The following is a 14,650-nucleotide window of genomic DNA, read 5'->3' as shown; positions in this document are numbered from 1 at the left end:
TGGCATTCCATATAGCATTTCAAAAGGGGATAAACCGGTTTCAGAATGAGGCATGGTCCTGATGTTTAACAAAGCTAAAGGAAGACATCGGACCCAAGTCATTTTTGTTTCGATTATTAATTTGGACAATTGCGATTTTAATGTTTGATTCATCCTTTCTACCTGTCCCGAGCTTTGAGGGTGCCAGGGGGTGTGATATTGCCATCTGATTCCCAATGCTTCTGACAGTTGTTTAATGATTTTGGAGGTGAAGTGAGTCCCTTGATCCGAATCGATATGGTCTATTATCCCATATCTAGGAATTATTTCCTCTAGTAGAATTTTAGACACGGTTTGGGCCGTAGCCTTTGCTCTGGGAAATGCCTCGACCCAATGTGTCAGTTTATCTACTATCACTAATAAATATTTATTTCTCCCAATCTTTGGTAATTCCGTGAAATCTACCTGGACTCTCTCGAATGGCCTATACGAAAGTGGTCGGCCACCCCAATTTGTTTGTTTTGAATTGGCACGATTTACTTTCTGGCATATCACGCACCCCTGTACCTCTTGCTTGGCAAGTTCAAAGATTCCTTTACATCCGAAAAATTTTAAAAATTGTTCAGCCAGTGCTCTGGTTCCCCAGTGGGTTTGTTCATGCAATCTCCTGAGTATTCCTTTCGCTATACTTTTTGGAACCAGCTCCCTCCCGTCTGGCAACCACCATTTATTTTCTTTAAAATATCCACCTACCTTCTTGAAATCTTCTTGCTCCTTCTCTGAAGGAAGCACGGACACTTCTGGGGTTTCTTTGGGACTGATCTCGGGAATACTTACCGCCAGTAACGCAGCTCGTTTCGCCTCTTTGTCCGCTAGATTGTTTCCCCTGGTGTGAAACCGCCACCCAGTTTGGTGTCCTTTTACATGGACTACGGATATCTCCTGGGGCTCTCTGACAGCTTCTAAAATTTGTTTAATTATTTCTCCATGTATTAATCTTTTTCCCTTGGTGTTTATTAAACCTCTTTCTTCCCATATTTTTCCGAAAGTATGCACTACCCCAAATGCATACTTTGAATCCGTGAAAATAGTTCCCCTTTTTCCCTTCAGGCCTTTGAGGGCTCTTAAGAGTGCAAATAGTTCACAGGCTTGAGCCGACCAGCATGCCTGCAAGGGACCTGATTCTATGATTTGTTCGGTCTTACCATTTATGATGGCATAACCTGACTTTCTTTTTCCTTCTACCATTTTTGATGAACCATCAATGAACCATTTTTCCCCCCCTTCTAACTCTTGATCTTCCAGGTCCGGTCTTACCTTAGTTTGCAATTCTACTGCTTCAATGCAATCATGCAATAGCTCACCTGTTGGTTCCCCAAACAAAAACTGCGCCGGGTTTTGGGCAGTAGTTGTTCTTAACTCGAGGCCTGGTGAACTAATTAGCATGGCTTCATATTTCAGAAGTCTTGAATCAGTTAGCCATTTCTCGGCTTTTTGTTGTAAGATATTTCTTACATCGTGTGGGGTGTAGACTGTTAAAGAGGCTCCAAAAGTTATCTTTTTTGCTTCCCCAACTAACAGAGCTACTGCAACAATTGCTTGCAAGCAAGTAGGCCACCCTCGACTGACTGGATCTAGGATTTTTGATAAAAATCCTATGGGCTTTTTCTTTTCTGCCCACTCCTGGGTCAGAACTCCTTGGGCTGTTTGTCCACTTACATCAACAAATAGCTGGAATTCTTTGTTTGTGTCTGGCAAGGTTAGAACAGGGGCAGTTATAAGTGCAGTTTTCAATTCCTGAAACTTGCTTTCATCCTGAGTGGTCCATTTCACTCTATCTGTGTTTAATCTCTCATACAAAAATTTTACTTTTTCGCTGTATCCTTCAATCCACTGTCTGCAATATCCCAGGAGCCCTAAAAATTGCCTGATTTGTCTTTTCGTTTTTGGGGCTGGGAGCACGAGAATCCCAGCCACTCTGTCAGGATCTAACATCTTTTTCCCCTGAGAAATCCAATGTCCCAGATATTTTACCTCGGGCTCCGTAAACTGCAGTTTGGATTTTGATACTTTCAAACCCTTTTTTCCCAAAAAATTCAACAATGAAATTGTACTTTTTCTGACTTTTTCTTCCATGGTTCCAGCAATTAATAAATCATCCACATATTGTAAGAGCTTTGTCCCTTCCTCTGGAATGAATTCAGTAAGTAATTGTTCCAATGCCTGTCCAAATAAATTGGGTGATTCCACAAACCCCTGGGGGAGGACCGTCCACCTTAATTGTTGATTTCTATTCGTGTCCGGATCCTCCCACTGAAAGGCAAAGAAATTCCTACTCCCTTCATCCAAAGGACAAGTCCAGAATGCGTCTTTTAAATCAATTACACTGTACCATACATCCTCGGGTGAGAGTCTGTTAAGTAAAGTATAAGGATTTGCCACTACCGGAAACCTGGTTCGGGTTCTAGCATTTACTGCCCTGAGATCCTGAACCAGTCGGAAGCTCCCATCCGCTTTCTTTACTGCCAGGATGGGGGTGTTATGTTGGGACATGCAGGGTTCGAGGGTACCTCCTCTAAGGAGGTCATCAATTACTAGTTTCAAACCCCTTTTCCCTTCTATCGGGATGGGATATTGTTTTACCCTTATCGGGTCCTCTGGGTTTTCTATTTCAATTTTGATGGGGGTGATATCTAATTTCCCCACCTCCCCTTTTGAATGCCACACTTTGGGATCAATTTCCCTTTCATCTTTCGGAGTTAAATGAAATATCTTTATTACTAATTCAGAATTCTTTACAACAATGTTTATACCTAACGAGACAATCATATCTCTTCCTAATAAATTGTAATCGGCTTCTTCTACTAATAACAAATTTCCTAGGCATATTTTATTTTCAGACTCTATTTCCACATCTTTAATTACAGAAACTTTGAAGGGATCTCCCTTCGCACCGATTACCACTACCTTTTCTTTACTTGCTACGCATCCCCTGGGTAATTTTTGCAGGGTGCTTCTCTCAGCTCCCGTGTCAACCAAAAATTCTATTTCCTCACGATGGGGACCCACTTTTAACTTTATCAAGGGCTCTTTAGCTGTTATCGTCCCCATCTGAAAGAGCCCAAGACTTCCCTAATCTTCTTGAAATACTTGTTCATCTTTTATTTTCTGGCGGCAATTCCGTTGTGTCCTACTTTCTTACAGTAAAAACATTCTGGGGGATCTTTCCGCGGGGCGGAGCCATCCTTCTGTGGCTCCTGCGGCTTTTTCGGCGCTGTTTTAAACTTGCCGTGTGCCTGTTCTTGTTTCTGAGCTTCTTTTACTGCGGCCACTAGTATTTTGGCCTGAAGTTTCTGTTTCTCGTCCTCTCTCCTCATGTAAATCTTTTGAGCTTCCCTTAGAAGCTCTTGGAGACCTTTCTCTTGCCACCCTTCAATCTTTTCTAATTTCTTTCTAATATCCTCCCATGATTTCGCCACGAATTGTGTTTTGAGTAACACTTCTCCTACCGGAGAGCTAGGGTCTGTCCCAGAATAGATCTGCAGACTTCGCCGCAATCTCTCCAACCACTCGGTGGGGGATTCCTCCTTCCCCTGACATTCCCCAAACACCTTACTAATATTTTGGCCCCGGGGAACCGCTTCCCTTATTCCTTGCACAATTATATTCCTTAAATCATTCATGCTCCTTCTGCCATCCTCTGTTTGGGCACTCCAACTCGGGCTTACGCTCGGCCACTTCTGGTCGCCTGGCGTTCCCTGAGGGTTTCGCCGCTCCCAGTCTCTGATACCAGCCTGTTTAATCATTTCTCTTTCCTCTTGACTAAACAGAGATCTCAAGATAGCCATGAGATCCTCATATGTATAAATGCTACTGCCTAAAAATTCATCCAATCTCTCTGCTACTCCAAACGGATCATCTAACAATCGTCCCATCTCTTTCTTAAACGCTCGCACATCCCCTGAATTTAGGGGTACATTCACAAACCCAATCACTCCTGGAGCCGTAGGCACTTCCCTGAGAGGGAACATTCTGTGCCTACTCTCATTCTCTTCCCATTCTTCACTCATCTGTCTAGCCTTAAACCGAGTCCTGCTTGCGGGGGGGGAATAGGGGTTTTTGAGAGTTTGTTCCTTTATTGCTGATGTAAAATCAGTCGCCACTAGGTTATTATGAAGGATTCCCCTTGCCAAATTCAAGGAACCTGGCTGGGGCAGCGGGACGGGCAATGGGGGATACGGAGATCCCCGACTTTGCGCTACCATGGTTTCTGGGGAAACAGCGGCGGTTGCGGTTCCCACAGGAGGAGCCAGAGGAGGGGCCACCGGAACCACTGCTGGCGCCGGTTCCCCTGTTCGCGATGTGTGTGCTTCACCTTGTTGCGCTGGCGAGCTCGTGGGAGCTGATGGCACCACTTGATCCACCACGGGAGACCCTGCCGGCCCGTGGTATGGAGGGGGTAAATGATCAAGGGGCTCCCAGGTTTCTGTTTTTGTTTCACTTTTTAGTTTCATCGGAAATAGTCCTACTCTGGCCTTTAGCCAGAGTCTGGCATATTCCTTTTCCTCGGAGTCCGAGGAAACCTTGCTCTCTACATAAGAGAGTAACTCATTACACGTCCACTTTTCAAACGTTCCTAATATTGGCCAAGTGAGATGGGGTCTCAGTTCCTGTTCACCCCAAACCTCGGCACAATAGTAGATCATTTTTGCCTTGGACTTCTTTTTCCTCTCAGGGCAATTTTCCCAATATTTTAACAACCAACCTAAAGGACTTTCTGGTGGGATGTCTAACAATTCCTTCGTTTCTATGGAAGGGTTTTTCTTATCTACTGGTTTTTGTATTTTACTCTTTTTCTGTCCCATGGTGAAAAAAAAGGAGTCTTACCTAGTACTCTGCGTTGTGTTTGTGTTTTGAGAGTCAAAAGTCTGCTAATACTCACCTTCGCGGTTTGCTGTTCCGGGGTTTTTCTTAGCGCTTTGATCTCTCCTTCGGACCTCTCCTGGATCCTAATTGCTAGAAGAGTTTACTCTTTCCCGAGCTCTACTGGCCGTCCTCTTCCTCTTCCAGCCCTTTGTGATCGGTCCCCCAGAGCACCCCTTTGGCCCCAGGCTTTACAAACGCGTAGAGAGAGCCCTCTCACACCGATTCGCTTCCTCCGTGGCCGGCCAATTCCCTCGCGGGAGGATGGAACCGCGGCTTTTGGAGTCCGCACTCGCTCCGTGATCAGATCACGTCTCACACACGCTCGCCCAATCACCCCGCTCAACCTCGCAGTACTTACAGCAATTTTCTTGCGAGGATGTCTTCGTGCACAACTGACTTTTTATGAGCTACCAAGCCGCGGCTTCTTTTCCCGAGCTCTTCTTGGATCCGTATCCTCTTTTATTGTGGTTTTTACCTTAGCCTAAATTTGGTTCGGATGTCGGAGTGAACTGCGGAGGTTCTCGGCTTCCCAGGCCGCTGAAATCAGCGGGGGTACCCCCCTGAATAGCGAGGTTCTCCCACAGTTTTTCCGATCCGAGTCACGGCACCAATCTGTTATAAATGCAAAGGCAATTTTGGGATAAAATCAAAGAGAAATTTATTAATAAACAATAATAAGTAAAAACAGCGATAAAAACCCACAATAAAAAGATCAGCGCAGCGCTGGGTGGACAGGGGTCTACACCAGAGGTATAGGTTTCCCAAATCCACGTCTGAGCATCCTCAGGATTGGGGTTTTATAGGATTTTTAAGTCCTCAGGCCAAAATTCCAGTCAGGTTCCATTCACCAAGTGTCCTTGATTGTCCAGTGAATGGATTTCCTGACATAGAATGATGACATTATCTCGTGTCCGGCCAGAATCTCCTCATATGTAAAGGAGACTCTGTGTGTTGCAATGTTAGGTTTTTCATGACAGGGTGGTGGAATCCGGGCTGGTGCCGATGGGTATCTCGGCCGGGTTTTCTCCTTTGTCTCCCCTGATTGCTTTTTCAACACAGAAATGTTTAAGTCTGGCGAAGTCTTTCTTTTGGAACTTGTCTTTTTCCACTGATCGGTTTCTCTACCCACTGGAATCCGCAGGGCGTTGCTTGGGTCCGGAGGTAGATAATTTCCCGAGCTAGTTTCATTGTTTTCCTGATGGTCCGTGTCCTGTGTGTTTCTTTGGGTTGATGGGCCGGTTTGGGTTAGTTATCTTGGGCGTTGCTGGCAATCAGCAACTCCTTGGAGAAAAGCCTCATCCTACTTTGAGGAGAGGCTTTTCTATGCTTTATATTTTGTTTTGTTCCTACAAAACATATCTTCCTTATATACACTCCGAATTTTTAATACAACAATAATTTATTACATCCTGCCCAAACAAAACCACTACATACTGTGGGAGGAGATAAGGTCCCTGTCGCTAGAAGAGACGGAAGTAGAGAGCGAGGGTTCGAATCACACAGTAGCCAGAGGTTTATTTCATGAGGCAAAAGCCTTTATTTCGGGGTTTTCCAACCCTTTTTATAAGGTGTTCCGATACAGGTTAACCTGATTGGTACAAGGAACGACACCTCCCTCATCCCATTGGTGGGACAAGAGAAAGACACTCTCAGAACACCTGTGTCTTTATTTTGGGAAACTAAAGCCTTGTTTTCCCTTGTCTTTCACAACAGTCCTTGTGAGAGAAAAAAGTTCCAAAGACTTTCCCTTGGGAGCAGATCAGCCCCTGAGAGCTTGAAACTCTCTCAGGTTCAGAAAATCATGTCCACAGGTCCCCATACTACACACAGGGAAGTGGCTAAGGGGGTCGGTGTGGAATTCTCCTTCCATGGGAAAAGACAAACCTATTAATGAGATTGTCTTTGCTCGAGGACCTGGGTATACTTGGTGGGTAACGCAGAAGGAGGGGGAGACCCGGTGTGTTCTTCAGGGAGGTTTAACCTAGGGTGAAAAATGATCTGTGTGTAAATTGTATGTTGCAGGAAGTAAAGTAGCAGGAGCGACATGAACAGACGATGAGTGAATTTTACGAGGAGTGAGGAGAGTGCGACGATAGCCCAGGCAGGGCCGGTGTCGGTGCCAAACGATCGAGTGTGTCGCTTCTGTCCCAAACACCCATCTCGATGGAATGGAGCCCAAGTCACGGCCTATTTTTAAACATCTGGAGGAGTGGAGGAAACCCATGAAATGGGAAAATAATATCTATCTTTGAAAGGAAGGAGGACGGTAGTTAATGAAAATGTGTGCGTTTGTTGGGCATAAAGATGATTTAAGCATGGAGTTTTAAGTTGTAAGCGTTGGTAAGAAGGGATTTCAGTCATGACAAATAAATACAATGGAATAATTAGAAGGCAGATATATCTATAATTCTGTGGGATCTGAGTATGACACAAATGGTGTGAAGTAAGGGGTGGAGGTTGTACTGGGTGTGGCTGAGATGGAGTTCATTTTCTCCATAGTGGCCATCAGTGCCATACTTTGCATTTGTACCTAGAAAGGTGTTGATAACACACCGGTGTTTTGGCTACTGGTGGGCAGTGTTGGCACAGCATCAGCGCTGTCTCTCCAACATTCTGCCCCCCCCATCAGTAGGCTGGGGGTGGGCAAGATCCTGGGAGGAGACACCACTAGACCAGGTGACCCAAACTGGCCAGAGGGCTATTCTGTACCATATGACTTCAGCTCAGAAATAAAAGCTAAGTTAAGGAGGGGGAAGGGGGCACATTCGTTATTTACAGCGTTTGCCTTTCGGAGCATCCCCTACGCGTGCTGAAGCCCTGCTTCATGGAAAGTGGTCGGGCAGCACTTGCTGATGGGAACTAGAGGATATAAATTATTTTTTTTTCCTGTTTGCTTTTTCTTGCGAAAACTTTCTCTTTTCCTTTAGTAAAGTGCCTTATCTCACCCTGTGAGTTGTTTTCCATCTTATTTTCTCTCCGTGTCAAGCTGAGAAGGGGGAGTGATAGAGCGGCTCTGTGAGTACCTGGCATCCAGCCAAGGTCAACCCACCACAGATGCTTTTGATGCCGTCCAGGTGTTGTAGGATAAGGGCACTGATAATGCGGGTAAATAATTGTCTGCGGAGCTGGTGCTTGCAACAGCGTTCTCGATTCTATGAGCATGGGACCCTGTTTTTGGATCAGCATCTGCTTGGGAGAGCGGGGCTCCACCTCATTAAGCGGGGCAAAGATATTTTTGCCAGTAGGATAGCTGACCTCATTAGGAGGGCTTTAAACTAAAAGTGAGGGTGCGAGGAGGCGGAGAGAGAGAATAATCAGCAGCCCTGTGTGGGAGTGATGGACAGGGTAAACGAGCAAAGGGCAGGGCAAGAGCTCCAGTACCTGGAAGTCCCCCTTAGAACCCAAAGGCAGCGGTGGATGCCACAGCGGCAAGTGTGCTTGTTGTATTTATTCCGAGAACCCTTTCATTCTACCCCCCGTGGAGAGGTGCCTGCCCTTCACGGAACACCGGCGGGGAAGGCGTCTCAGAATATATACAACATGGACTTAAAGTATCTTAGACACAGGAGGCTCAGACTTGCATAATGTGATCCCGGGTTTATTGTATGTGATTCGCCCGGGGCAAGAAAGAGACCAAAATGCTCTGGGTCTTATCTCTTATACTAGGGGGAGGGGGTGGTCAAAGATACAGGGGAGTTACAGCCAATGGGACAGGGGAAGGGAAAGGGGGGTTTAGGTAGGGACTAACATTATACAAACTAAGGGTGAGTTCTTCCCTTGGGACATACCACCTATTTTTTAAATGCACTACAACACGTGCCCAGCAGAAAGAACTCCTTGGACAAGTAAGTTTTAAAAGAGGAGTTTGACAGGAAGCACAGAATCCGGGTACATGGACAGGAGTTCCATGCCAGGTATTGTACGCTGTCCCAGGCTGAGCGACGGCCTGCCTTCAGAGTGCACAAAAGGAAGGTAAACCAGAATGTAACCTCGGGGTGACTGACATAAGTTCCTCCCGAGATGAAGGAGACCGGATGCATTTCTGTGCTCAGGGTAGAAGGAAGAACCCTCCCCCTTCTCCTGAAATGCCCCTACATAACAGACAGGATGCTCCTGTTTGGAGACTGAAGAGCACATGAGTAATGGACAGGACCCAGGACAAAGCCAACCATGCAAAGATGACCTAACCACCAGTCTGCGTTAGAACACTGCAACCAGAGAAGCACATAAAGGTATTAGTAATTGGAGATTTCCTCCTGAGAAACACCGAGACACCCATTTCCCACCTAGACGATTTCTCTAGAGAACTCTGCTGCCTACCAGGAGATCGCCTTCATGGTGCCACTGAGAGGCTGCCGAGGCTGGTGAACCCTACAGATTATCATCTGCTCCTACTCTTCTCTGTAGGGTCTGACGAGGCATCTTAGAACCCTCCCAGGAGTCTATGATGTCTGTAGAAGCAATGTTAAAAGGATGGGGAGCACAGGTGATGGTCTCCTCTATCGGTGTCCGGTCTGAGGAAGGGGTCCAAGAAGGAGGAGATAGACTGAACAGCTGAATGCCGGGCTGCGTAGCTGGTGCCATACTCCAGGTTTTGGCTTTTATGATCATGGATCTACCTTTAAGAAGCCAGGTCTGTTGGGAGGTGATGGGATTCACACGACCAAGCGGGGCAAGATCGTCTTTGCCAGTAAGCCGGTTAGACTCACAAGGCAGGCTTTAAAGGAGACTCAGCGAGGAAAGACGATGGAGTTTTGAGCAACAGAGAAGAGCCAGGGGCTGGTGATGTGTTGGGAACAAGAGGGGAATACTTGAGAAATGCTGCAAAAGAATTGGGGCATGATCCTTGTCCAAAAAAGTGACGCAGTCAACAGCCCCACAGAAGTGCCTCTGTACCAATGCACGCAGTATGTGAAAGAAAGAGGAGCTGGAAACCACTGTGCAGCCGGAAAGCTAACCATGTAATCACTATAGTAGAAATGTGCTGGGACAACTCAAATGACTGGAGCTCTGCAATCAATGGCTATAAACTGGTCAGAAGCAAGGAGAGGCGGAGGTGGCCCTCTACGTAAACCAAAAATAGGAGGGATTTCCTGTACAGAGCTGTCTTTGAAAGACAGCGGTGAACAGGTTGAGAGCTTATGTGTGAAAATTAGAGGCCAAGCTGTTGCGTTAAGAGTAAGAAATTTGTCAGAAAATGAATCCCCTTGCGTCCCAGCTGGTCCTCAGAGATCAGAGGGACTGGATGGGGTTAGGCTTAACTTCCGATTACAACCAATTCAGCACTATAAGTCTGGTTGCCTTCTCTAAGAAGCTTTGCGAGCACAGATTCAGGAAGAGAGTGGTTTTCTGAAGTTACAGAAATAGAGATTTGGAACTGCCATTGAGAAATGCACTAGCTGTGATAGAACTCTAATAACATCGTGTTAACCCATGCAATACTAATAATAGCAATGGTATGCAGAAGCTTCCCAAGAGGGCGTCCCCACTTGGGAGGAGGGAGAAGAGAACAGACCGGCAACTGTCTCCGACATCTTTTGGGAATTCCTGCTACCTAGATGAACTTTCTACCCTCCTTATATACAGCCCAATCTTCTCCTCCTTACGTATAGCACGATCTAAGCGGAGAGCTGAGTAATACAATCATATATGTGGTAGCATGTACTTCAGTAAGCTTATTAGCGTATGCATGAGTGTGCGTTTTAATACTTAAATGACCCTTAATCAGGCAAAGGTTGCTTTTTTGGGCTTGGTGTCCTTCAAAGTTCCGCTCTTAAGACTTCTTTCCATTTCATGCCGTTCATCAGAGCCAGAAGAGGACTATCCTAGCTGCCCATGAACTCCTCCTTTGGCCATATTGTCCCTTCTTGATGTCAGCTATGTGGATCTCCATCAGTAAAGATAGTGTGGAGGGTACACGGTTTAGGCCATATATAGGAAGCCTTAGCCCTTTCCTGGCTCCATGGTCATCATCCCACACAAGCCAACAAAGGAAACCTTGTGGTTGGTATCTACTATAGGCCACCAGATTAAGAGGATGAGCTCGACATAAGAAATCAGGCACGTTAGGCAGGAGATGAGCGAGGCTGAGTAACGACCTTCTCTTCTGGTCGAGCTGAAGCACAAAGTGGAAATGCATAGGTAGTGGAAGCGGGGCCACGCATTCTGGGAAGAATCTAAAGATGCTGCTCACATCTGTAGGGATGGGATCAGAAAATGTAAGGCAAATCTGGAGCTGAATGGTACTCGGCGATTCATTTTCCTCTGTTTTCACCGGCACCGTTACCAAACCTCTTGAGACCCTGAACCTCAAGGCAGGGACTTGGGGAACAAAGTCCCTTCCATTGTAGGAAACGATCATGTTTGAGACCACCTGAGGAACCTGTGGATACACAAGTCCTGCACCTGGGGAGGAACAACCCCATGCACCAGTACATGCTGGAGGCCGATAGGCTGTGTTATAGATACATTTTATATTGTTGGCTTTTCTCAAATATTAAAATGAATGTTATGTGTATAAGAATGAGAAATTTTGTTGTATTAATATAGTTTTCTTTATTTCTGTTATTGATGAAATTTAGAAATAGTAGTATAATACATATATGTTAGGTTATGGCATAGTATTAAAATAAAAACTGCCTTTGTTTGTATAACCCAAAGACTGAGGAAAAAATAGCTAGAGACTCCTGCATTTGTAAACTATCTTATCCAGATGAAGACAGCAGTGTCCAGAGCTCTGGGGGAGGAATTTATTGCATTCCTGGTATCAGAGAATGTAAATCTCAATGGCGCCAAGAGGATTGATCTATTGGGAAGGGGGCAAGAGAAAACTAAACAGAAGAACACCAAAGATCCTAAGAAGAATGTATGAATATGTATGAGAATTTATGGATATGTAGTAGGATTCTGTTTTTAAGGGACAATCCTTTGTTAGTAAGGTGTGCTCTCTTGGCTGAATGCAGAGACACCCGGCCGTATCTGTATACTTTATTTTTTTCTCCTAATTGTTTTTTATTAAACTTTTAAATTCTATAAAACTTATGTGAACCTCGTTTTTCACAGCTGGAAAGCAGCTTGGCAAAATAGGACAATGTGCCCTTGCCACAAAGGCAGCCAAGGATATCCTGAGCCTGATATAGAGGAAAGCAGGGTTTATATATGTTACAAGACAGTTGTGTGGAACGTTCAAGGTGCTCACTGTCCCACGAGGGTGCAGGGCACCACAGACTACCCTTGGGCAGCTTTGAGGGCACTGCTTATTTTTCTAAAAGCCTCCTATCCAGCTTAACGCAAATCCTACTATCTTGAGCCCTCAAGCCAGCAGTGTCAAACGCACGCTTTGTATTTTGCTTTCTTCCAGGAGACGTGCAGCTCAGAAACGTCTGCAATGGAAGTGGGGCTTTCATCAAACAATGTAGAGCAACTTCTGTTGGTTTTTCAAACTGTCCTGAGAAGCTAAGGCCAGGCCTGCCCTGGCTTGGCCAAAGCAGTCATTTGACTGGAGGGAGCAGCACCAAAAAGGCAGAGGCACCTTTGGGGTGGGCTTGATGCGGTAACAAATAACAAGAAATAGTACTTGTAGCTACTGCAGCCTCTTCTGCGACCTCGTAGCCCGCCCTCAGGGTCGCAGCACTACACGGGGCAGATCCCTCCGCGCCCCGCGGGCACCAGGTCGACGAGGGCGGGCCCGCCAAGGGGGCGGGGAAAAACGAAAAAGACAGGCGAGTCAGCAAATCGAGACGCGGGCCACGATCCGTCGGCCCAATGGGCGCCGCGGAGGGCCCGGCTTAGTGGAGGAAGTGTCGGGGCGGACACGGGCGTTGTCCTTGGCTGACGAGAGTATCGGGGTGCTGGCCTCTCTTCCTGGTGGCGCCTCTACTGTCTTCGGAAAGATTCTCGGCAAGGCGTTTCTCTGGTATCGTCAGCGACGAGGACTAGGAGGTAGCCGCGGCTTTGTTCTGTGCGCGGCTCCTCTTCCCTCCCCCCTCCCTCCCCCTCCTCTCGCACTTGCGGGGCATCTAAGCCGAGGACAGACGGTGCGCACTACCCGGGCGCGCGTCAGGGCGTGCGGCGGCGCTGCTGCTGCTGCTGCTGCTGCTGCGGGTGGGTGCAGGGACGCGGGACGGACGGGGCCTCTCTGGGTTGTGGCGCTCTCTACTGCACCATCCCCTAAGCTTGTTCTGTGCCGCACCCCCACCCCTCCGGCTGCCGCGGGCGTACTGGGTTGCTGGTGTTGTCCGGACTCGCCTCGCATCCCACCCCCACCGTGTCGTGTGCGCGCGTAGAGGAGGACCTCCGACGGTTACTTGGTCTCAATGTGTCTCCTAACAGCATCGAAGAGGTTTCGCAGCTTCGCTGTGCTAGGCTTTGGTTCTGAACCCCTAAACTGGATTATTGGGGCAAGGAATTACGGCTTCCTCTAGTTTTTCTTAAAAAAAAAAAATAAAAAAAAAAATTAGGAAGTTGTCATCCTGCAGGCTGCAATAGCTTTCCAGAACTTGTTTCTGTGGAGAAGTAAGACCGTGATAACAGCATACTTGCAAAGGGTCACGAGTGTTGGTACTGAAAACTAGAATGAGCTGCTTAGACCGGGGGGAAAACAGTGCAGCCGTTGCCTATGCGATGTTAACTTTAAGGTAATTTCCCATGTGATTTAGTTATTAAAATGCTGAAAGTTAGCAGTTAGGGATGCCTTCTGCTTTTGAAGGTAGGGTTTGCATGCAGTATAGGAGACAGACTGGTCCTATGCACTTGCAGGCTTCCTGTCATTATGTGTGTGTGTGGGTTCGATGCTTGAGCTCCCTGTCCTGTGGGAAATGAATGGCCGCTGTTCTTCCACTTCACTAAACTCTTTGATGATTCAGTTAAGCCATTTGTCTGCAGTCTCTGCGTGGACCACATCCAATAGAAAAACTTCTTAGGAAAGAATCAGCCCGAACTAAAACGTACTGGAGGCTGTTAATTGCAAGTAGTGGCCTGTCTCCTTCCCCCATCGTCTTGCATGACGAATTCCACTTCTGGAGGGGGTTCTGTAAATATATTGTATTTTAGGTATGGAAAGCATTATAATCACACGAGGACAATCAATGTTCTGGCTTGTGTCTGGGGTATCTGGTAATCTGCTTCTGTAGGAGTTCAGCGGGGTGGATGGGTTGGCATAAGCTATTACTTTTCTATGAAGCCGGTTATGTTTTAACTGTTTACTCTTCCTCCAGTGCCGTGCGTTCCATTATCTTTTGCCCCTAGACGCGATGCTTTTCCTAGTCATGCCTAAGGAGCCAATTATCGGGTTTTCTGAAGCAGGAGATTCTGGTGGATCTGTAAGTACTGTGGGAGTTTTCTGTATGCTAAACTGTACCTGTAGATAGTTCCTCATTTACTAGACTCTTTCCCGTCCTTCCCCCCCCCCCCCCCCCCCCCGCCCCCCACCCCCGTTTTACTCTTGATAGGGCACAGCAGGCTACTTTGGGTTTTCTGGCGCTATCATCTTTTGCCTCTAGCTTGTAATGGAGTTGAGCTTTTTGACTAGAAGCAGTGCTGGTCCCTGGGTATGTACTTCTGGTGCATAATGCAGTGTTGTTTGGGAGCGCAGCCTGGTGCCTATTGTCGTGGTTTAGAGTAAGAGAAGTAGTAGTTCTTCTAACACAGAGAAGAGGGCTTATGGTTTTTGGCAAGTCAGGGGCAAGGAAGGGCAAAGATGCTTGAGAGGTGCTGGATGCTTTGCTTTTATCTATGAAAACCACAT

General features: G+C 46.7%; 1 long non-coding RNA gene across 1 annotated transcript in view; it reads left to right on the top strand.

The window, feature by feature from the left end:
- The window catches only part of LOC131591657 (uncharacterized), a 51,216-nt gene that overhangs the window by 25,298 nt on the left and 11,268 nt on the right, over positions 1-14,650 (top strand). The window contains exon 3 of the long non-coding RNA XR_009280430.1: positions 6,928-12,846. This is a non-coding gene — a long non-coding RNA (uncharacterized LOC131591657). The remainder of the gene's footprint in view (positions 1-6,927; positions 12,847-14,650) is intronic.

This window comes from Poecile atricapillus, chromosome W (assembly GCF_030490865.1).
Source record: "Poecile atricapillus isolate bPoeAtr1 chromosome W, bPoeAtr1.hap1, whole genome shotgun sequence".
NCBI lineage: Eukaryota > Metazoa > Chordata > Aves > Passeriformes > Paridae > Poecile > Poecile atricapillus.
The sequence above is the reverse complement of the archived record's forward strand: the minus strand, read 5'-3'. Positions and strand labels throughout refer to the sequence as shown.